At 37.0% G+C, this 23,983-nt stretch overlaps 1 protein-coding gene across 1 annotated transcript in view; it reads left to right on the top strand.

Moving 5' to 3' along the window:
* Positions 1-8,642: 8,642 nt before the first annotated feature.
* LOC135199315 (rhotekin-like) overlaps positions 8,643-23,983 on the top strand; it is a 156,190-nt gene continuing 140,849 nt past the window's right edge. Inside the window, exon 1 of the mRNA XM_064227228.1 lies at positions 8,643-8,754. The gene's annotated coding sequence lies outside the window, so the exon portion shown is untranslated. The remainder of the gene's footprint in view (positions 8,755-23,983) is intronic.

Below are 23,983 nucleotides of genomic sequence, written 5' to 3'. Positions count from 1 at the left end.
CATAGTGCGGTTTGTTCCCTAAGTCCTACGTTCTTAGCAAAGAACGAGAACCCTTCCAACCCATGGCCGAGGACGTTTGAGATCAAAGGGTTGTCGGAGCTAGTGGAACCTGAACCTGAGAGAGTCCTGTGTCCTGTCAGGGCTCTCAAATTATATTTGCAGAAAACCAAAGCTTGCAGAGGCTCTTCTGAGAACTTGTGGTGGCTCGTGAAAAAAACCGGATCTTCCTATGTCAAAGAACGCATAATGGCGTTCTTCTTAAGAGTACGGTAAGGAAAGCTCATGAAAAGTGTAGTGAGAGTGATATGAAGCTCTAAAGTGAAAGAAATCCCATGAGTTGAGGGCTATAGCTACCTCGGTGGCTTTTCACAAAAATATGGCACTCAAAGACATTTTGAGCGCCACTTATTGGCGAAGCAATTCGGTGTTCGCTTCACACTACCTGCGGGAGGTGAAAGCAACATACGAAAATTGCTACTCGCTCGGACCATACGTCGCTGCAGACACTGTTTTGGGGGCAGGAGGTAGCACTCATCCTATCCTTTAATGGTTAGGTGAGTTTTTAACTTGTGTTTTATGGTTGTGGGGTGACCGCCTGGGGCGGATCTCCCTTCCATTAGCTTAGTCTAAGGGGGATACCTTTGGTAGGCTATGCCAGGTGGTTTTGTTTTACTTCGTTGCCCTCATTGTATGGTCAATGGTCTAGTCACGTCCTGGTCTCGCCCGTTGACAGATCATCTGGAGTGCACCAGCTATATAGGTCTCTACCTCGCTGGCAACTCTAGTAGCACAAGCAGACTTACGTGGCAGTAACCACAAAGCCAGCTATGCTAACAGGTAAGGAACCAAGATATCAATTATCTGCATATATATGTTTCCTAAAATCTTCTATTCTGTCTACTCCCACCACCAAAGGTGGGATTCAGCTATATATATATCTGACAGGTAAGTTTCATGAACAAAATGATATTGTAATGATACAATTAAGTTTGTTCATGACTTACCCTGGCAGATATTATATCAAGTACCCACCCACCTCCCCTCAGGAGACAGTGGAAATAAAAATTATGAATAGAAAATGGGAATGGTTCCTGATACCCCGCCTCCCAGCGGCGGGAATGGGTATCTAACCACCTGACTCCCACTCTGTGTCTAAGTTTTTTAAAATTCTGTCGGACTCGGAAAATACAGCTATATATATATCTGCCAGGTAAGTATGAACAAACTTAATTGTATCATTACAATATCATGTTTATGATGACGGTTCGTGAAGTGAAGTAAGCTTCCAAGAAAATAAGTAGTGTTTTCGTTGAAAGCCCATTTACTTTATTTATGCAATGTGTGCTATGAAGAAAGATTGAGTTCTGTGGGCTTTGTTAGTAAAATTCAGAATGACTCTTATAAAGCGCCTCAGTGGCGTGGTCGGTTTGATCTTGGCCTGCCACCTCGGTGGCTGCGAGTTCAATTCTTGGGCATTCTATTGAGGGGTCAGAGATGTATATTTCTGGTGATAGGAGTTCACTCTCGACGTGGTTTGGAAGTCACGTAAAGCTGTTGGTCCCGTTGCTGAATAACTACTGTTCTATGCAGTGTAAAAAAAAACACCATGCAATACAATGACACTTATAATATATTACCAAATAAATCTTCACTTCACGGTAGGGCTGTACATTCTGTTTCTTTGGCTCTTCGTACAGCTGATGGAATATGCTCCATTTGGACTCAAAAGTCCTGAATAATTTGTTTCTGAGAGCTGAAAATTGAAGCAGTGAAGAGTTAATGTTGACAGTCCAAGAATGTTGAAATGCACTGGGAGCTGAGAGAATCACATCTGTCTGTTAAGGGACATGTTTTACGGACTGCTGTGCATGTTGGAACTAAATATAAAGATTGGGTGGTTGACTTAGTTTTCACTTAAAAATTATGGCAAATGACTATAGGTCAGTGGGGGAATAGTGCTGTCAGTGCTCCTCACGCAGTGCACTGTATACATTACCTAAGGTTCTTTGGATTGTTTCTTTGGCCCCTAGCTGTAACCCCATTCGCTCTGTGTACTAAACCTCCATTCATATTCTCTTTAGTCCATCTTGCTTTCCACCCTCACCAAACAATGGTTTCAACATTATTTCCAGCACTGAATGGCCTCATAGGTCCCAGTGTTTGTTGTTTGGCCTAAATTCTACATTCCATTCCATTTTTGTATTTCCCCTTCTCCTTATTTCAAATTTGATTGTGCTGCTGCAACACTTGGTGGGAATTCTAGATGTATGACATTCAGTTCATGACAGTATTTGACTTAAGTGTGTATCCCCCTCATGTCCATTTGTGTTGCCCAGGATTTTTTCATCTTTAATTTGTATCTTGAGTCTGTCAAGAGGTCCTCCAGCCACGGTATTATGTTTCATTACCAGCTGCAGTATTCTGTCCTAGTATTAAATCTGAATTGTGATAACTAGGGTTTAGTGACTGACACAGATTATTAGCACTATAGTATTCTAAACCAGTATAGTTCCCAAATTATTTTTTTCATTGTTGGCCATGCCCCACCAAATCACTGCTTAAAATCCTGCTGGCCCCCTGTGGTGATATATAATTCTTATATGTTCATGTGGAGGAAGCCTAAAGGCCATTAACTTGGTTTCAACATTCTCGAATTGCCCCCTTAAAAATCAAATTACCTCTCCCACGTTGGGAACCACCATTCTAAACCAACCATACAAACCTCATGAGTATAGAATCTGAGGATTTCTGCATAATACAGGCAGTCCCCGGGTTACGACAGGGGTTCCGTTTTTGAGACGCGTCGTAAGCCGGAACATCGTCAAATATCCTAAGAAAACCTTATTTTAATACTTTGGGTGCTTTCAAAACTATGTAACTGCATTCTTATTGCAATTTTCATAAAAAAAAACCCTCAAATATTGATTATTTTGCATTATTGGTGTCATATTTCTTCTTCTGGAAATAATTTCTGATGAATATAATTGAAAAGCGCCTTAACCGTGGAACATCGTAAGCCAAACCTGTTGTAACTTGGGGACTGCCTGTACTGGGAATTACAAGATGTGCACCGTAGGCATTACTTGAGGTTCTTTGTAGCATCCATTCGGCCCTAGCTGCAACTACTTTCATTCCATTTACTATACCTCCATTCATATTGTCTTTATTTCATCATACTTTCTGGCCTCTTAATATATCAATTTTCTACATTTCCAGTGATGATTGACCTCATAGGTCCTGGCACTTGGCCTTTTGCCTAAATTTTATATATCTATTTCAATTCGAAAGTGCTTAGTCCCTTCAAAAGCTGGACAGTAAATTAGGGAACAAGTGATTATTTTCAGCACAGACATTCGGATATTTTTCTCAACAGACATTTAAAAGCCCTAATCAGTTTGGGAGTTATAGTAATTGGGTGGTAACTGGCAGGGCGTGGCCTACAACTTCAACCATATTTGTTAATGGAGTAACATTAACCTCTTGTGGACGGGTAACAAACATACATATATTTATATGTTTACAAAGTATGGCTCTGTGCTGGAGTCCCGGTAACATACATATACATATGTACAAGATTTCGCGCATTACAGTTTGAAGAATTTTGTGGGAAAAATATTCCAATTGCTGTTTATCACTGTTGGCAACTCTTCAGATTGCAGTACGAGAGTTAGAGTGAGCTGGGAGAGATTTAGTTTTGCTTGAGGTGGGGAAGGGGAATGTTGTCCCAACTTCCCATCCGAGGATGCGACGTAAATATTTTACAATAAATGTACTCGGGATTTGTTATTGCTTTTAGTTCTTATCTATGTTGATGATGTGTGAGGTGTGATTATAATTTTACAAAATGAAAAAAGCATAAAAAAACACTAATAACTAGATAAAATCAGCATATTTTCACAACTGTATTAGGGAAAAGAGGCCCACACTGGGTGGGAAATATTCACATTCAACTTCCCATGGAAGGTACAGAAATTTTTCTAGAATTTACTTTTCTGTACCATGTGCATATGCATATCTTCCTCTTTCCATTGAATTTTTTTTAATTGGCCATCCTTAAATTTAGCCGGGTCATGGGTGAAAGTATTAGCGTCTATTAGCTTGGACTGTGAGGGTTAACAGTTCAACATATAGACAGAGCCCCTTCTAGGAAACTTGCAAAAAATAGCAAAGTTTAGTAGCTAAGTAATCAGCACTATATTTACAAAATAAACTGGAAAAATGCCATTTGCATGTACAGCTTAACCAACAAAGTCAAGTAAAAGATTTTTAATAATAATAAAAAAAAATCAATGTACGTAGCTTCAAAAAGGATTTGGCAATGTCTAGCAAAAGGCTTTGTTAGTCAGATATCCTTCTAATGGATTCACTTCTAGATTGCTTTAGCTTATTTCCAGCTTTTTATCTAATTGTTTTGTAGCAGCTGATGAGAATGCTACCTCTGTCTTCCATCTCTACAAAGGCTTCTATTGTTTGAAGCAATCTTTTCACCTCAGTTGATGACCTGTCTGTCTCATCTATTCATACTTGTCTGATGAATAAACCTTCCATGTTTTGTCTTCAGTCACCCTTTAATGGTGATGGTACTTAATACTACTGCATTGCCTTACCCTCGCATGTTAACTTTATCTTGTGTATCTATCTGAATGGGGATTTGTTAACAGTTGAATTCCATGCCTCCAAGACTCTGTCTCTGCTTTTTTTTTTTACCTCTTGTCATCCAGTTCTCCTTGTTTCAATGAAAGTTGGCATTTCTCTCTTGTTGACATTTGTTTTTCAAATTGCTGTGTTGTTCAGAACTTCAGATTCTGGAAGTTTTTTGATTTGGTATTTAAGTTTTGTATTGGAATTTTAGTATTTACTATTATATTAAAGTTTAGACTACCAAGTAACATTCCTAGACAGTGTGTTCACCAGAGGGATTTGCTCATGAACAAAAATTCTTGTTACTCAAAAGTTAAACAACTAGGACATCTTGGCAGCTTAATTTGAAGGGACCTGACGAAGGACCTTTAGTGCTGCCTACATACAGCATAGCATGCAAGTCAAAGTGTAAGCAGTTCAAGGCATATTTGTCCCCATTTGGATAATTGCTTTCATGTCTGGGATACTTGCTTTCATTTCCTGCCTCGGTGAGATAAGGGCGATAGACAATTGTATCCGACTACCATGATTCAGTTAAGAGACAGGATGAGGTTATCATATGTTTGAGGTACCTTAAGTGTGTGTGTTATAGTGTAAACTACACTGCTTAACGGAAGGCTGCAAAAGGCTAAGGGGGCCTCCCCTTGAAAGAGGTGTAGTTGGGGATGCATTACCTTGGTAGAAAACTATTTTAATTCTCTTTTGATTCATCTGAAAGGGGGTTGGATAGTCCACAGCTGGTATCAGTCTCCATAGATCTTGCTAAGGGCTTCCTGCCATAGGCCTTGTTATGAAGGCTTTTGTATTGTAATAGCAACAACCATTTGATCTTGCTTAGTCAACCAAGTTACATGCACATCAAGAGCTGGAATACTCGAAGAGGCCTGCAGGATAAGAATTTAAGACTGCTCGTCCTTCATTTGTCAGTCCTTCCTTCTTCCCCATTGTGGGGTAATGCCATCAGTGCACCTCATGCAGTGCAATGTAGTCATTACTTAAGGTTCTTTGCAGCATCCCTTCGGCCTATAGCTGGAACACCTTTCATTCTGTTTACTATACACTTCGTTCATGTTTTTATTTCTAGCAATTTTTTCATAGTGCGACTGTGAGACACTCCTCTGTGACACCTTTAAAACCTCTTTACTCTGAATTTCCCTTTCAGTGCTGAACGACCTTGTAGGTCCCTGCACTTTGACCATTGGCCTAAATTTTGTATTCCAGTTCCAATTCCTTTATCCTCCTTTTGTGTGGAGACTCACTCTCTCTCTCTCTCTCTCTCTCTTTCTATTGAGCTCAAAGGGAGGTTAAGCGTCTCGGTGGCGTGGTTGGTTTGGTCTTGGCCTGCCACCTCAGTGGCCGCGAGTTCAATTCTCAGGCATTCCATTGAGGGGTCAGAGATGTGTATTTCTGGTGAAAAGTTCATTCTCGACGTGGTTCGGAAGTCACGTAAAGCCGTTGGTCCCTTTGCTGAGTAACCACTAGTTCCATGCAAAGTAAAAACACCATACAAACAAACTAACAAACAATCAAAGGGAGGTTTGTAACACCCATCAAGCTCAGTTTCTCTATGGAAATATGTAATACAAACCACCCTACTTACGAACATTCAACAAACACATGGGATCGCAAATGAAAATTGTGTTCCGAGCACTCCCCTTTGCCACCTGTAAGTCCAGATTTTGGTTTGCATGCCTATTCTGTACTGTATTTACAATGTATTGTGTTTTAGGATGAAAATTGTACAGTACTGTATTCATTTTATATCCCACTATATGTAGTACTTAAATAAGCATGAAGATTACGTTAACCAACTTCCAAACAATTCAGCATACAAACAGCTTTCCAGAACATCATTTTTAAGTAGGATGGTGTTTTTACATGTATATTCTGATTTCACGGCACAGGGACATGTTTCATTTCCTCTGTTTCAGTTATCCTGTAGAGGCTGATCTCTCTCCCTTCTTGGTTATTTTCACTTACTCAGGGAGTAAGCCTACAAACTACTTTGTTGTTCTTGTTCTTGTATGGGGATTTATTAGAATGAAAATGTAAAAAATAAATAATGTCCAATTTAAACGGAACAGAAAAATTATTCTGATAAGATAGTGTATTTAGTATTTAGATTTTTGTTGATGAAAGAAGGCTCTGTTTGACCATAGATTTTAGAATGTTTTAATTTATGGTAAGTTACCAATATAATGTTTATATCTTTGTCGTGAGGGGACGTTTCTTGCACGTGTCCCGAGGAAGCTGGAGGTGGGATCACGTCTTATTATATTCATATGTCTACAACCTTCCATATGGAGTAGTCAAAGAAGGCTTCCATGGAACCGAATCACTAAATGTGCGAGGAGAAAATGACAAACATGAATTAATAAACAGAAAAATCAAAATGAACATAAAAACGTTAGAAAACAAAGGCAAGGTTCTAGATGTTTTCTAAAAAGTAGAATTGAATATAAAAAAAATAGAATTTAGGCTAAAGGCTGGGACCAATGGGGTCATTCAGTGTTGGAAGGGAATTTCAGTAAAAAAAGGTTTGAAAGGTGTTGCAGGAGGAAAACCTTAAAGCAGTTGCACTATGAATCATGTCATGAGAATGTGTCAAGTAAGATGGAAGAATATGAATGGAGGTACAGTAAAAGGAATGAAAGGGGTTGCAGCTAGGGACTGGAGGGATGCAGCAGTGAGCCTTAAGTAATGCCTACAGTGCACTGCATAAGGTGCACTGGCAGAACTTATCCCGCAGTGGGGCTTTATGAAAAGTATAGCATCCCATCCCCGCGCATAGGTTTTTGTAATAATGACAGGAAGACTATGCTCAGTGACAGGTTGTAAGCATGGCCAAGTTTGAAAAAGGATAAAAGACCTTATATGGACCCCTAGACTCAACATAAACCTTTTTTCTTTTCAAAAATCAGATTAGTCAACTCTTTGTCTCACTGACCTTTGGCAGCAATTTTACCTGTTTCCTGATAGTACTACTGAGAAACCTTGATTCAAAAACAATGCTCTTATCAGATACTGCAGTGGTATCCTTGCAGAAATTGTTGAAGGGGAGACCTAAGTTCATTCATGTTAATGGTTGGTCACCTGAAAGGGTTCTGTCGTTGGGGAGGTGAGCGTATTCAATTTGCCGGAAAATAGGGACTCATTGAAGTCTTTTCTTCAGTGGCTGAAGTTCAGGGACACTTCTGGTAGTTTGTTTTTTGGGGTTTATTGAAAAGTTTCTTATTTTATTATTGATTATTTTATTATTTTAAATTATTAATTATTAATTTATATTATTATTATTTAGAACAGCTATATATAAAATCCATTAAAAATTTTTTTTAAAACGTATCAAGTATCTGCAGCCCCCGTAAGTTTGAGATAAAGCTGGCCTTATGCAAACACGGGCTCTTGCTCTTAGAGCAGCCCATAAAGGATCTACTAGTGAGAGTTCATTAAAATATTATTATTAATATTATTATTATTATTATTATAAGTCGGCTTGCAACATACACTAGGAGTCTGGTAGGAGGGCTAGTGGCTTACCGAGAAACGCGAAAAGCCACTCAGTTGAGTAATTATAGTTGGTGATGAACGTCTCGGCCAGCGTACCATTTCATAACAGTTGTAGACCGAAGTCGCCTCTCGTTATGAAATGGTACGCGGTACGTGTCGTTTGATTGATGATAGAGAGAGAGAGAGAGAAGAGAGAGAGAGAGAGAGAGAGAGCAGCACCACACACGCTCTAATTCATTATCGGTTGTAATTGAACCGGATTAGCACCGTAGGGGAAAAATGTAGTGGTGATATACTCTCCCTCACATCATCATCATCATCACACATGACCAACCCTTCTGAATGCGTTCTGTGACGCTGTTGGTTGAGGGAGGGGGAGGGAGAAGGAATTACCGTCTCTCTCCCCTCTCACCCCTCCTTCTTACTCCCTCATCCCCCTCCCTTTAACCGCCAGCGCCTCCACCCCCTTCCACTTGAATCGTGACAGACTGACAGACACACACACACACACACACTGCTCATCATCAGCAGAAGTTTTAAAGCGTCTGTCGTCTCAGTAGCGTTGAACGCGCCATTCCGTTAACATGTTCGGTGATAGCGCTGTTGGTGAGCGAACCCCCCCCCCCCCCCCCCCCCACCCCCGTGTGGGGTCCCCCCGGTGTTTGTGAAATTCGCGCTGCATTTATTTAAGACAAATTTAGTTACTTGGTGCCCTTATTTATTTATTTGCCTGTTTATAGATAAAATAAACTTTAAAAAAAAAGTTTTGTGATTAATTCGGAATTACTTGTGTATTGCGCTCTTATATGTATTTTAAATTTGCTTTTTGCCCTTATTTATTTGTTTACGTATTTATTTATTTATTTATTTATTAATTTGTGCTTGTCTCGCGTAAACCTGCTAGAAAAAAAGTATATATTGTGGAAAACTCGTTCGAAATGACTTGTGGTCTTGCAGACGTTATTCCTGGATATGTCAAAAGTGTTGTGGATTTTTATTTTATTTTATATTCGTTACTTTAAAAAGAATTGTATATCTTGTTTTTATTTTTTGTGTTATTTTTTTTACTCAAGGTTACCACGTCGCAACAAGCGTATAAATGAGTAGTTTCTTTCTGTGTTATTTTTAAAACTATGAGGAAACTTTGAATTTGTTTTATTTTATTTTAAAGAGTGTAGCAGTAAGTAGTTTACTGTAACTACAACTGTATGTTTTTTGTTTGTTTTTATGAAGTGTCTTATTTATTTTTGTTGTAAGGTGTTGGTAAGGCACCGAAACTTACAAATGTTTATTGTGCGCGATGGAGGCCTATGGATGACATTTTTATGATTGGTTAGACCTATGTTTAAACATTTATTTTAGACCTACATTTGTTCTTGTGTTAAGTCCCAGACCTGAAGGCCTGTACGTAATTGGGTTGGGATGTATTAGGCCTATACTAATATTTGTTTAGACCTATATTTGTAGTGTTGCTAAGAAGTCTTTAATGAAACACTTGAGATTGATTAGGTCTATACTTGAATTTTTTTAGACCTATTTCTGTGTTGCTAAGACACCTGAAGTGGTATATAGTAGTTTTGGGGTTTATTTAGGCCTACGTGTATTAGGGGCACAAATGAAATACAATAGAAATAAAGCTTATAAGTTAAACAAAAAAGATAAGAAAAAAAAAATTTCATCCAGTCAGATAATGGAAGCGTTATAAATTCAAGTCTTGGTTTGTTTAAACTCGATGCCTTCACAATGGAAAAAAGTTGTCGATAAATATAAGCAAGCAAGGTTTTCAATATATTCAGTTTCATACATGTTTTTGGATTTTGTATGGCTAAGCTTCCGTTTCTGTTTTGGTTAAATTTATGTTTTTAGTTTGTGGCTGCGTGATCCTGCGGATTAGGCCTAACGTTTTTCTAATCAATAGTTAATAGATTATTAATTTGACCTTTTTGATGCTTTGGCCAAGATATCTTTTAAGTTTTTCAATACATGTATACATTTCCTTTGACCCGAGGACGTGGGGAGTGGCGACCGAATGCCCTCAAGTAGCCCAGACCCGAGGATATCGCTATCAAAGAGTTAGTGTGAGCTCGTGTAAGTGTTTCTGAAATGGGAATATATAGGATGTAACGAATTCGGGAGTCTGTCTGCTTCTTTACTTTCAAGATCTGGGTTCGTATATCGACGTGGGAATTCTCTCTCTCTCTCTCTCTCTCTCTCTCTCTCTCTCTCTCTCTCTCTCTCTCTCTCTCTCTCTTGATTCATATATCGAAGATGCTGGTATGGTCACATAGCTTACATAACCGCTCCATGCCACTTTTTTTTCCCTCGTAAGCGTAACCTTTTGGGTAGCAATCTCTATGGCGACCTTGGTTTTATAGTCTAGAGCTGTTTTTTTTTTATTGTAGTTTTTGCAGTTAACGTGGGGATGTGTGATGTTCTTGTGTGTGTGTGTTTGGGTAATGTCTTTTGTTTGTTTGAGTAATATCTGTATGTTTGGGTAACAGTGTTTGTATGGGTAGTGTCTGTTTATTTGGGTAATATGGTTGTGTGTTTGGGTAATATCTTTTGTTTGTTTGGGTAATGTCTGTTTATTTGGGTAATCTGTGTGTTTGGCTAATGGTTGTTTGTTTGCTTGGGTAATATCTGTTTGTTTGGGTAATCTGTTTGTTTGGCTAATGTTTGTATGATTGTTTGGGTAATATTTGATTGTTTGGGTAATACCTGTTGGTTTGGGTAGTATCTGTTTGGCTAATGGCTGTTTGTTTGCTTGGGTAATATAGGTTTGTTTGTTTGGGTAACATATTTGTTTGGGAAGTATGTTGTGTGGCTAATGTATGTTTGTTTGTTTGGGTAATGTATGTTTGGGCAATATCTGTGTTTGTTTGGCTAATACGTTTATTTGGGTAACATTGTTTGTTTAGGTAATATGTTAGTGGGTGGATGATATCTCGTGTGTTTGTATACAGTAGGAAGGGTACCTGACATTAGCCTGTTCTGTATGTTGTCAGGAGAATGATAGATTACTTATATTAAAATTGCGATTATATGCTAACGCCCATAAGTACTTAAGTAAACTACTATTACTTAACATTACTAGACCTAATGGGTGAATTCATTATTGAAAGAGAAAACAATTGAAGTGGTCTATGCAGTCCTCTCTCTCTCTCTCTCTCTCTCCTCTCTCTCTCGTCTCTCTCTCTGTCTCTCTCTCAATGAAGGGGTTTGGTTCGTTGCTTGGTGGATGATTCTTCTCCTCCTCCACCTACCTCCTCCTCCTCCTGTCTTCTGGCAAAGCCCCCCGTCTCTCTCTCTCTCTCTCTCTCTCTCTCTCTCTCTCTCTCCTCTCTCTTCTCCTCCCCCTTGTAAACCTTAGAGAGAGGGAGTTTTGCAGCTTGTGATATCAACTGCTGTTTCCTGCCATTTCCTGCTGTCTATCCCTGCTATGTCCCATGCTATCTGATTGCTGTTTCCTGCTGTCTGCTTGCCATTTCCGAGTGTCTACCTACTATGTCCTGCCTTTACCTGTTGTCTGCTTGCCATTTGCTACTTTTACCTGCTGTTTTATCCTGCTGTCCCTAACTACTATCTTACCTTGCTTATTTTTTCCTGCCATGGGACCGCTGCGTATCCTCCCTCATGAAATTGCTGTCAAAACAAAACAAGTAGAAAAATGACTGGAGTTTCTTTGGTGCAATCAAGTTTTTATATATATATATATATATATATATATATATATATATATATATATAATATATCTATATACGTATATATTGTTATAATTTTGCTGACCTGTGGTCCTGTTTAGTATAAATGCCGCTTATTCTGTAACTCTCCTCATGCATTACCTACCTGAAGAGAGAGAGAGAGAGAGAGACTTTTTTGGTCTCTGAAATATAGTAGTATTTACTTTCTACTTCTTTTTTGGGCGTTTTTATGGGCTCCTTTTATTGGATGGAAGTCTGTTTTAACAATATATTTCAGTATATATTATAGTACAATACGATCTATCACAATATGCAAAACTACAGTGTAGTTCCTCGCCAAAATTAAATATTTGTCATTTGTGCTTCCTGTACTGGAATACTGTCCTCTGGTGTGGATGGCTGCTTCTGCTAGAGATTAATCTCTTTTTAGCAGAGTGGTTCGTGGTGGTAGGGGTTTCTGCTTCCTAGCAGTAGCAGCAGTTGTGACTTGGACCATCGGTCGATGGTCTCTTCGATGTCACTTTTGCGTCAAGTTGTATCTGGACAGAGATCTTTCACATTCACAAATTGATCCCTGATCCCCTTCATCTGCCGAGAGAGGGACCAGCTTCGCTGAACAGCAGAGGCACCGATATGCAGTAAATAAATGAGACTAGCGGTTCCAATTTCTCAGTTCCAGAGGTCCTTTATTCCTCGAGACCGTTGGAGGGAGGACTGTGGAGGAAAGGCCTCCCTTCAGAGGATGTCGTGCAATTGGAGGAACTACTTCTGCAGAAGTGCAAGCAAAGATGCGATGCATGATGTACTACTCTAATACTATTCTTCTTTTGAATTTTAATGATTTTTTTCCATATATAGATGTATTTTTTCTTGATAAGTGGGATCTGTTTCTGTATTTTCACTTGACTTCCTCAGAATTCTTCCAAATGAACACCTTAATATTCTTTGGAAGCCTGAATTCAAGTCAGTGGCCCCTATGGTGGGGGCTTTGTTCTATTTGAATACGTTCCGTCTTATGAATGGTAATCATAATAATAATAATAATAATAATAATAATAATAATAGAGTAGAATAGAAAGAAAGAGAAAAGATTGATTATTATCAAGACCTGAAAATAGAAATAAGAAGGATATGGGATATGCCAGTGGAAGTTGTACCCATAATCATAGGAACACTAGGAGGCACGATACCAAGATCCCTGAAAAGGAACCTGGAAAAGCTAGATGCCGAAGTAGCCCCAGGACTCGTGCAGAAGTGTGTCCTCCTGGAAACAGCGCACATAGTAAGCAAAGTGATATGGACTCCTAAGGAGGCAGGATGCAACCCGGAACCCCGCACTATAAATACCACCCAGTCGAATTGTAGGACTGTTTAAATAATAATAATAATAATCATAATAATAATAGTAATGATAATAGCTATGTATTTCAGAAGTTTAACAATACTGAATATTACGTCATTTAGAAGATATGTGAATATACCTGGAATTTCAATCATTGCACAAACACTTTTAATCAAAAAGTACCAGCAATCAGTTTCACCCACGAGTACAATGAACGCGACCAGCCATCGCCAGAAGTGTTTAAAAAAAAACAAAAAAACTTGTGGCGTGGCTGAAAACAGTTTGCCCTTCTGGTATCTACTGAACGCGTCCCAAGGATAGTCTGAACTTGGTCTGCATAGCGGTACCCGATACACATCAGGAGTCCTTCGGGGATAATAAGAGTATCCTAGATAGGATGAGGCACGTGACTTGTTATATTGTGAATGAGCGACTTTACGGTAATTTTTTGATAATCATGAACAACCTCTCAAGGTGGTTTGTGGTTGGACAACCTTTTCATTATAATTAGTACTTGTAAACAACTAGATGCAGACCTGGTGTTTTGCGGCAACAGGTTCGAACGAGGATTGAAAGGAAATTATGGGTTTTTGGATAAATTATTTAATATATATATATATATATATATATATATATATATATATATATATATATATTTATATTTTGTATATTATATATGTATATGTATATATACTATATATGAATATTTTATATTTTTATTCATTATGTATATAAGTACTAAGTTTTATGTATGTGTATAAATTATCTATATATTATCTATATATGTGTATAAATTTTATTTATATAATATATAAAAATTCTTATAAATAGTATCTAGAATATTATATATATACTATTATCATTATTAATATATATAGATATTAATTATATTATCTATTATTCATTCTAATATTAATATATTATTAATAATTGTTAATATATATCTAGTAATAATATTATATTCTATGTATAATTCTATCTTACTCTATCTCTCTATTATTCTATCTTAATTAATATATAGACATCTCTCTATATCTATCATATTATCTCTATATTTATTGATTTATGTATATATATTATTATATATATCTATATAATATCTCTATCTATCTATCTTATATCTTATATATATATATACATAAATATATCTTTATTTCTATGGATTTATCCACGTTCCTAAATTTCGGTGATTCAGTGATACACACATATATATATTATATATATATATATATATATATATATATATATATATATATATATATATATATATATATATATATATATATATTTATATATGCGACATTCTTTCACCACACAAAAAAAAATTTAATTTAAAACGCAAGAGTATCAAAGTTGAAGCTTTGCAATAGGAATTCATTTTGCGACGCAATAGATTCAATTTGGCTTTCGCTCAAAAATCTGTTCAAAAACATTTCGAAAATCAGTCGTTTCAAGATGATGAAAGGAATGAAAATTGATTTTTAATTTCAATTTCACAAGAGCAAACGTAATTCTCTCTCTCTCTCTCTCTCTCTGTTATTGTCTGTTGCTCGTTTTAATCTTTGGTATCGGGGAAGAGGTTGACTACGTAGGATCATGGTAGGCGTGGTGAGAGGGAGATAGCAGAGAGAGAGAGAGAGAGAGCGAATTTGATTTTGGGATTGGTATGAAAAGACTTAAAAGTTATCAGTTTTGTCTCGTTGGAAAAACATTATTATTATTATTATGTTTTATTCAACTTGAATTGGTAAATGAAATTTTATATATATATATATATTATATATAATATATATATAGTTATATAATTACTTATCATATATAATGTATGTGTGTGTGTCGAGCAATTTACATTTATCTATGAAATTCCTTGTGAATTCCTCTGTCATTGCACATAATTATTAGGAAACCGGATCTGATGACCTTGAAACAAGGTCTCTCTCTCTCTCTCTCTCTCTCTCTCTCTCTCTCTCTCTCCTCTCTCTCTCTCTCTCTCTCTCTCTCTCTCTCTGCAGACCCCTTCCTTTTCTCTCTATCAAACAAAGAAATGATAGTGACCAACAAGAACAGCACCAAGGACTTGGAAAGTTTGATCTCTTCGTTGGTCAGGTCAGCATTTGGGGGAGAAATTTTGACGTTTGGACGGTCGTCCATCTTTGTTTACATGAGGGCAATCGGTGTCCGTTTTCTGCGGGTTAGCTCCGTCTTCTGTTGTCATTTCCGTTTTCCGTTGGGATGTCACGTTGTCAGCAATTATCTTTGAGTTTAATGTCACCTTCTATTTGAAAGATTGGTAACTGGTTGCTACATGGTTATGTATATATATATATATATATATATATATATATATATATTATATACATACATATATGTACATACATACATACATAATCTCAGGAATTAGAATAATCAGAACAGCCATTGTATCATCGTATTAATTATTGGGCTGTAATAATACAGAATAAAAATAAAAAAAATGGACTTGTTTCTAAAAAAATCGCAAAGTCTAAAGCATGGAACTTAAACTAAAAAAAAAAAAACAAAAACAAACTCAAGATAATTTTAAAAATACTGAAAAGCTTTAGAAAATATTTAAAAAACATAGATATAACAAAAACGATGATGATAGAACGTATTATATATAGTAGATTCACATCAACCGTGCATTTGATGTCTATATTATAGGCCAGTCCCTTACGACGCTCCTGATTGGCTGTTGATAAGCCTATCACAGGGCTGGAAACACTCCTCAGTCTCTCGAGAGAGTTCACATGCACAGGATCTATGTTCCACCTCTCTTGAGGGATACGTCTATCAAAAGTATCCCTCAGGAGATGTGGAACATACATCCTGCCTATGTGAACTCTCGAGAGACACTGAGGAGAGTATGCAGCCCTGTGATTGGCTTATCAGCAGCCAATCAGGAACGTCTTGGGGACGGGCCTAGACTATCATATGCAAGGGTGATGTGAATCTACTATGGTACCTAATTCTAGCTGAGCTAAGAACTGATTGACATTCTTAGTTCTCAGGAGAACTTTAACTTATGCTATATATAAAATAGTGGAAGAGGTCTGGCTGTTTAGGGAAGGAACAATCAAACAGCTTAATAGTTAAAAGATGCCAAGATGGAGAAAGAGAGAGAGAGAGACAGAGAGTGGTCATTGGGTGCTCGGCCGATAGCATTAGAATCTTCGTAAGAGAATGATCTCTTATATTAGAACATTCTTTCGTTTTTAATTGACATCCAGTTCGTTGATTTAACTCCAAGATGAGAATCAGTTCCTTTGACTTTAAGCAATTGTCTTAGTGGCTCCGATGTATTGACTTATGGTGAAATAATAGTGACCTAGTTGCTTTAGGATTTTTCGAAACATAATCTGATATCTAGAGCTGGAAATGTACTCCGAATTTAATTGTGCAGAGATGGCTTGAATTTCTTCGATTGTATAATATATATATATATATATATATAATAATAATATATATATATATATATTATATATATATATATATATATATATATATATATATTATATAAATTATACACATGCATACATAATAGTGCCTTTATACAAGCTGCTGAGAGAGAGAGAGTACAATTGGGATACTTTTATAATGTCTGATGATATACTAGATATGTAAGTAATTTTTGAATGCAATGTTACTTTTCAGAAAGTTTATTGGAAATTTTACTGAGAGAGAGAGAGAGAGAGAGAGAGAGAGAGAGAGAGAGAGTTGTTACAAAATGTTGAGCGTGGTCCGTGTCCGCCCCAGGGGGACATCATTTCCATGAGGGCCCCCCCCCCCCCCGCCCCCCACAATCTTCCCACAGGGTTGCCTTGCTCAATTTGTTTGTTGACGTAATGGGGAGTAACCATGCCTACTTCAATATAAGTATCATCCTCTCTCTCTCTCTCTCTCTCTCTCGCTCTCTCCCCCCTGTCTCTTCTCTCTCTCTTCTCTCTCTCTCTCTCTGTGTGTGTGTGTGTGTGTGGTGGTGTGTGTGTGTGGATCACTTTGATAGAAACAACTTATTGTTAAACAGCAAACACGGTTTCAGACAAAACATGTCCTGCCTGTCAAACCTCTTGAAGTTTTTTCATAACATGCTAGGTATTTACGACAGTAGTAGAGCAATAGATATACTCTATACTTAGATTTCTAAAAGGCCTTTGACAAAGTCCCACACAAAAACTGATAACAAAAGTGAGAGCTTTAGGAGAAATATTAGGATAAAAAAGCAGACTGGATCGAAGACCGGCTAACTTATAGAAAATAGAGAGTCGTAATAAATGGTGAAGAATCAAAATGGGGAAGATGTAGCAAGCGGAGTTCCCCAGGGTTTTGTCTTTGTCCCTCTCCTGTTTTTGATTTACATTCATGACATGGATTTAGGCTTAACTAACAGGATAGCCAAATTTGCAGATGACACCAAACTAAGCGTAAATGCAGCAGACCCAGATACAGTGGAAAGTTTAAGAAATGATCTAAAGAAAATAGTGGTAATAAAGATGGCAAATGCCTTTTAACTTGGATATATGTAAAGTGTTACAAATAAGAACAGACAACCCTCATGCCAACTACATTCTGCTTGGGAATTACATAAATAGTGTAGAACAAGAGGAGGACCTTGGAGTCATTGTTACCAAGGACTTAAAATCCAAAAAACAGGGCATAAAAGCAGAAAAGAAGGCTCAGAAACTAGTGGGATACATAAAGAAGCAGTTCAAATACAGAAACAAGGAAACGGGGCTGCAGCTCTACACATCCATAGTTAGACCTCATATTGAATATGCAGTACAGTTTAGGTCACCAACACAAAGAAAAGATAAATAGATTAGTAGTAGTACAAGCAAAAGCCACAAAGTTAATTCCATCCATCAGGCAAATAGGTTACCGAAGACGACTAGAGAGCCTGAATATGTTTGGCTTAGATACGCGTCGATTGCGAGGATAACTAATAGAAACATTCAAAATACTGAAAGGTACAGCAAAAGGAGACAGTAACCTATTTATATTAAACGAAAACCAGACAAGAAATAATGGATGGAAACTGGAACTGAGGAGATACAACACATCCTACTGTGGGAAGTTCTTTATATACAAGATATGTGACACGTGGAATAAACTGCCACCAGAAAGAAGTTGTAAACAGCAACAGTGTGGAAGAGTTTAAAAGAAAGCAAGACAAGATCATTACGAGGACGCTGCGAATGAACAGTAAAACCTGCTCCTAGAGATAAGTGAGCACACGATATCTCCTCTTCTTAGGATGTACTAACAAGTCTTTGAGACATCCTAATCCTTGTCACTCTCTCACTCTCTCTCTCCATCGTGACCAGGTCGCCATGTTCTCATAAATCTTGACCACAGTGATTGCCCTATCGGTAAATCATATCTAGGATATTGGCTTTTAAGGATTGAAGGATGGCTGAGTAATGGTTCGGGGTAGTAGTCTGAGAGAGAGAGAGAGAGAGAGAGAGAGAGAGAGAGAGAGAGAGAGAGAGAGAGAATGTGTGTACACGTATGATTGATTGATATAAATGATTTAGTGTGTATGGATGTATATTATAATTATGTACATATGTTATCTATACTGTTTATATATATATATGATATATTATATATATAATATATATATATATATATATATATATATATATATATATATATATTATTTCAACTTTTCTGTCAATTGACACAAATAATTTTCTCTCTCTCTCTCCTCTCTCTCATCTCTCTCTCTCTCTCTCTCGCTCTCCTCTCTCCGTCTCTCTCTCTCTCTCTCTCTCTCTCTCTCTCTCCTCCTGAAGACAAAGGCATTAACTTGACGAATAGAGAGACTACTGACGTAGTCCTTCCTTTTATAGACCTGACATGCGACGAAGGGAATAACAGTAATCGAATAAATTGCCGACATGGCAACTCCGAAAGTCGAAGGTCACGGGGAAGAGAGAGAGAGAGAGAGAGAGAGAGAGAGAGAGAGAGAGAGATTTCAAGTTGGGATACTTTTACAATATCTGATGATATACTAGACATGGATGTAATTTTTTAATGCAATGTTACTTTTCAGAAAGTTTATTGAAAATTTTACTGAGAGAGAGAGAGAGAGAGAGAGTGCATTGGGCACTCTTGTAATATTTGGTTCCATATATGGAAATAGTTCTCAAGTAATTGCAATGTCAGTTTCCACTCAGGTTACTGACGGTTTAATAGTATTTAAGATATTAGTCCGTTCCCTCTAACAAGGGATATATTTTGATAAGAGGACAACGCAGAGGTTACTGCACATGCGCGTTATAACTGTTAGAATGAATGTTGAACAAATTCTGAACGAGACATGTCTGCAGTTCGATAAGTTCTCGGGCCGTGGCGGTCGGCCTCCTTTTCCCAGAGATGTAACCGAGCACTCGGACCTGTCCCTGAAAAAAGATCGACGTCTTATCTCAAAAACTATCCATATAATTTTCTTGCATATATTCTTATGTTTCCCAGACCCAAAGTAGCCCAGCTCTAGTGCAGTACTAGCGTGCATCTCAGGAACTTGCTGGCTGGTCGGATCTCTTATCATTTTGTTACACGAATGCCTCGTCGTCACATTTTTGCTCCTGCTTATGCCATTCTTTATCGAAACTTGCTTCAAATGCTTTCCGTGATTTGGATGGAAGAACATGAACTCGGGCGTTTTTTTTTCTGTAGCTGAATTATGACTTGGGGCTATCGATAGATGGCCACCTTGATTGTCACTTTTGCGTAAGTCGTATTTCGACAGCACATCTACAATTGATCCCTGATCCCCTTCATGTGCCGAGAGGGACCAGCTTCGCTGAACAGCAGAGGCACCGATATGCAGTCAATAAATATGCCTCGCTGTCGAACTTCTCTAACAAAGTTCCAGAGGTCCTTCATTCTTCAAGACCGTTGGAGGACTGTGGAGGAACAGCCTCCCTTCAGGGGATTGTCGTGCAATGGGAACTACTTCTTCAGAAGTTCAAGCAAAGATGCAACGCAATTGCTGCCCTAATAGATGTCTCCTGTTTTCATATTTTACCTACATTTTAATTTATTCATATATCACTTTAATACTTTCTTCTTTTTTAATAAGTGAGATATCTCTTCTTTCCGTATTTCCCTTTACCACCTCTTCCTTCTTCCTGATGGACACCATAATATTCTTTGGAAGCTTGAATTTCTTGTTCCGTATGAGTAATAAGGTTTATCTTCTGAATAATAATAATAATAATAATAATGTGGAAAAGTAAATCCACAGTAATATGTCTGATCTGTTATTTAAAATACAAGGAGGACCGTGCAGGTCTTCGAAAGCTCTCTGCTTTGTATTTTAAATAACAGATCAGACATATTACTGTGGATTTACTTTTCCATTTTATTTTATTAACTCATGTGATTATGAGGTATCTTTGAATAATAATAATAATAATAATAATAATAATAATAATAATAATAAAAATAATAATAATAGATTGACAGAATCAAGTAGAAAGTATCACTCATTGATGTCGCAATACCATGGGACACCAGAGTTGAAGAGAAAGAGAGGGAAAAAATGAATAAAGTATCAGACCTGAAAATAGAAATAAGGAGGAGATGGATAGGCACCAAGAAGGAAAATCTAAATAAGGAGGAGATGGGATATGCCAGTGGAAATCGTACCCATAATCATAGGAACACCAGGCACGATCCCAAGATCACTGGAAAGGAATCTGGAAAAACTAGAGGCTGAAGTAGCTCCAGGACTAATGCAGAAGTGTGTGATCCTAGAAACGGCGCACATAGTAAGAAAAGTGATGGACTCCTAAGGAGGCAGGATGCAACCCGGAACCCCACACTATAAATACCACCAAGTCGAATTGAAGGAACGTGATATAGCAAAAAAAAAAAAAAAAATCAAAAAAAAAAAAAATAAAAAAAAAAATAAATGAAAATAATAATAATGAGTGGTCTCGAATGTTCAATCCAATTGTTCTTAAACATTTGAATGTCGTCCTCTTGTTAAATCTTGTGTATCTTCGTTTATCTTCTGAATATAATAATAATAATAATAATAATAATAATAATAATAATAATAATATATTCAGTCCAATTGCTCTTAAACATTTGAATGTCGTCCTCTTGTTGAATCTTGTGTACCTTCATCATATTTCTCATATTTCCCACAAAGTGTCATCTATTGTCGCCTCCAGATTGTCTACAAGCTCAGTTCGGTAATTATACTTAACTTCTGTATCGACTTCACTGTTGGAGTGACACTCGATTCTTAAAAGGGTTTCCCCCACTTTGCTATAGTTTCATCCCCGGAGGAGGATATAGTGGCCGTCAGTGCACCTCTCGTAGTGCACTGTACGCATTACTTAAAGGTTCTTTACAGCGCCCCTCCTTTCGTGGCCCCGCCCGCTAGCTGCAACCTCCCTATTTCTGTTCCTTTTCTAACGCTTGTAACCGTCCGTTCCGTATTCTCTGTCTTCCATCTTGCATTTCTTAGCTTCTGGCGGTTGTTTCAAGCCTCTACTCTCAGTTTCCCTTTCAGCTCTGAATGGCCTCATATGTCCCAGTGCTTTGGCCTTTGGCCCAAGTTATATTTTTCTGTTCTATTATATTCTCTATACTCGACAGTTCTGCGTAAAAGTATCTCTCTTTTTTATGATACTCGACATTTCTGCGTATAAGTATTAATATTTTTATGATACTCGACAGTTCTGAGTAAAAGTATTATTAATTTCTATGATACTCGACAGTTCAGCGTAAAATAATAATTTATTTTTTATAATCCCCCAGTTACGAGGTAAGGAAACAATTCCAGATCCAATTCCCCCTTTTCAGTTCGAGGTAAAAACTGGATCGTCACGATTCCATTTCCCTCCCTGGAGTTTGCAGCAAAACGTCTGATGGGAAAAAAGCGAACACCTGCCTCCTGGTGTTGTTCCGTGCCTGGGGCTACTTACGTCCGTGCGCGCACGTACTTACGTACCTACGTAGGCGTGTGAGTGTCCGTGCGCCAGTGCTATGTGCGTAGGATTGGAAAAAGGACGTATAATAATTAACACACGGAAGAGGGTATATAACATACCAGTCACCTTGGTATTTACCCTAGTCTCTCTCTCTCTCTCTCTCTCTCTTCTCTCTCTCTCTCTCTCTCTCTCAACAATTTCATGTGGTATCGTATATTAGTTGTATATTTGTATTCTTGCATAAATGTAACACAAATGAAATGTGTGTGTGTGTGTATATATATAATTATATATATATATATATATATATATATATATATATATATATATATATATATATATATATGCATATATGTATGTATTAAGCTACAGATTTCCTTTAATATCCAATTCGCTCTACATCAGAATTAATATATTTTCACATAACGTTAACCAAAGAGGTTTGTTTTTTTTTTTTTTTTATAATAATTTCGCCCACTCGTGGATTCAAAACCTACGGACAGGAGAAATCAGGCAGGACTTCAACGATGTCACCGACTCGGCCAACAAGTAATGTAACGTCACTGGAGTCCTGATTTCGCCTCTGTCCGTGGGTTCGAACCCACGAGAGGACGAAATAATTATCGACTAATAAATTCCCCTTCGGTTAACATAATATGAAAATATATCAATTCCGAGGTAGAGCGAATTGGATATTAAAGGACAATTTGTAGCATATTAAATATGTATATATTCATATTCATTATGCTACATATATATATATGTATATATATATATATATATATATATATATATTTATTTGGATAAAATATTTAGGTAGTAGCTAAGTTTAGTCCTAACTTAATGCACAAGTGTTAAATACTACTAAAAATACAGTACGTCTTAACAAGCATTGTATCTTGCATGTAGTATATATACATTTTTGGTGAACATATTTTTGCTAACCATTTTTCCTCCTTTTTCTCTCATTTCAGATGTTAATTTCGACCATTCAGTTTCGAGGTATATTTATGTATATATTTATTATTTATGTTATTTGCTGCTATTTACGGACATAAATAGATGCTTTCGATGCAACTAAACACTGAGATGTTACTCCTTTTATTAAAAAAAAACTAATTATTATTGATGCTTTGCGATGCTTCATATTAGTACATTTTTATTATATGCTTAATCATTTACTTGCGTGTATATTGGCTTTATTTACAGCTGCGAATTTTGTGTATTGTATAAATATTTGTATATCTATATATGTATATGTAACATAAATTATAAATTCATATACTACATATAATTGTGTACATTATTTATATTATATATATATATACTCACATTCACAAGACCAACCTTGTAATTAACCTATGACATGTGTATAATTCCTTTGTACATAATTGACTAAAATCACCTAACGGTCACTACTAGGAAGGGTGACCACCACCACCCGAAGAACGCCAGGCACAACAAGACGTAGAGAGAGAGAGAGAGAGAGAGAGAGAGAGACTGATTAGATATTCATACGGAAGTGGTGCCATTTTTATTAAGGAAAGGAAAAACATTCGGAATTGTTTTTGTGGAGAGAGAGAGAGAGAGAGAGAGAGAGAGAGAGAGAGAGAGAGAGAGAGAGAGAGAGAGAGAGAGAGAGAGGGGGTAACCACCAAAGTGCTCTTAAAATCTTTAGGGTTCTGTAGCAGCTGGCAATGGTTCCTTCCTCTTTGTGGTATATTTATTTATTTATTAATGTAAAGTATTAGTTTTTACATATATATAATTATATCTATATATAGCTATATATATTTTATATAATATATATATATATTATATAT

This window comes from Macrobrachium nipponense, chromosome 25 (genome assembly GCF_015104395.2).
Source record: "Macrobrachium nipponense isolate FS-2020 chromosome 25, ASM1510439v2, whole genome shotgun sequence".
In the NCBI taxonomy this organism is placed as follows: domain Eukaryota; kingdom Metazoa; phylum Arthropoda; class Malacostraca; order Decapoda; family Palaemonidae; genus Macrobrachium; species Macrobrachium nipponense.
This window is presented reverse-complemented; position numbering and strand designations above follow the sequence as displayed.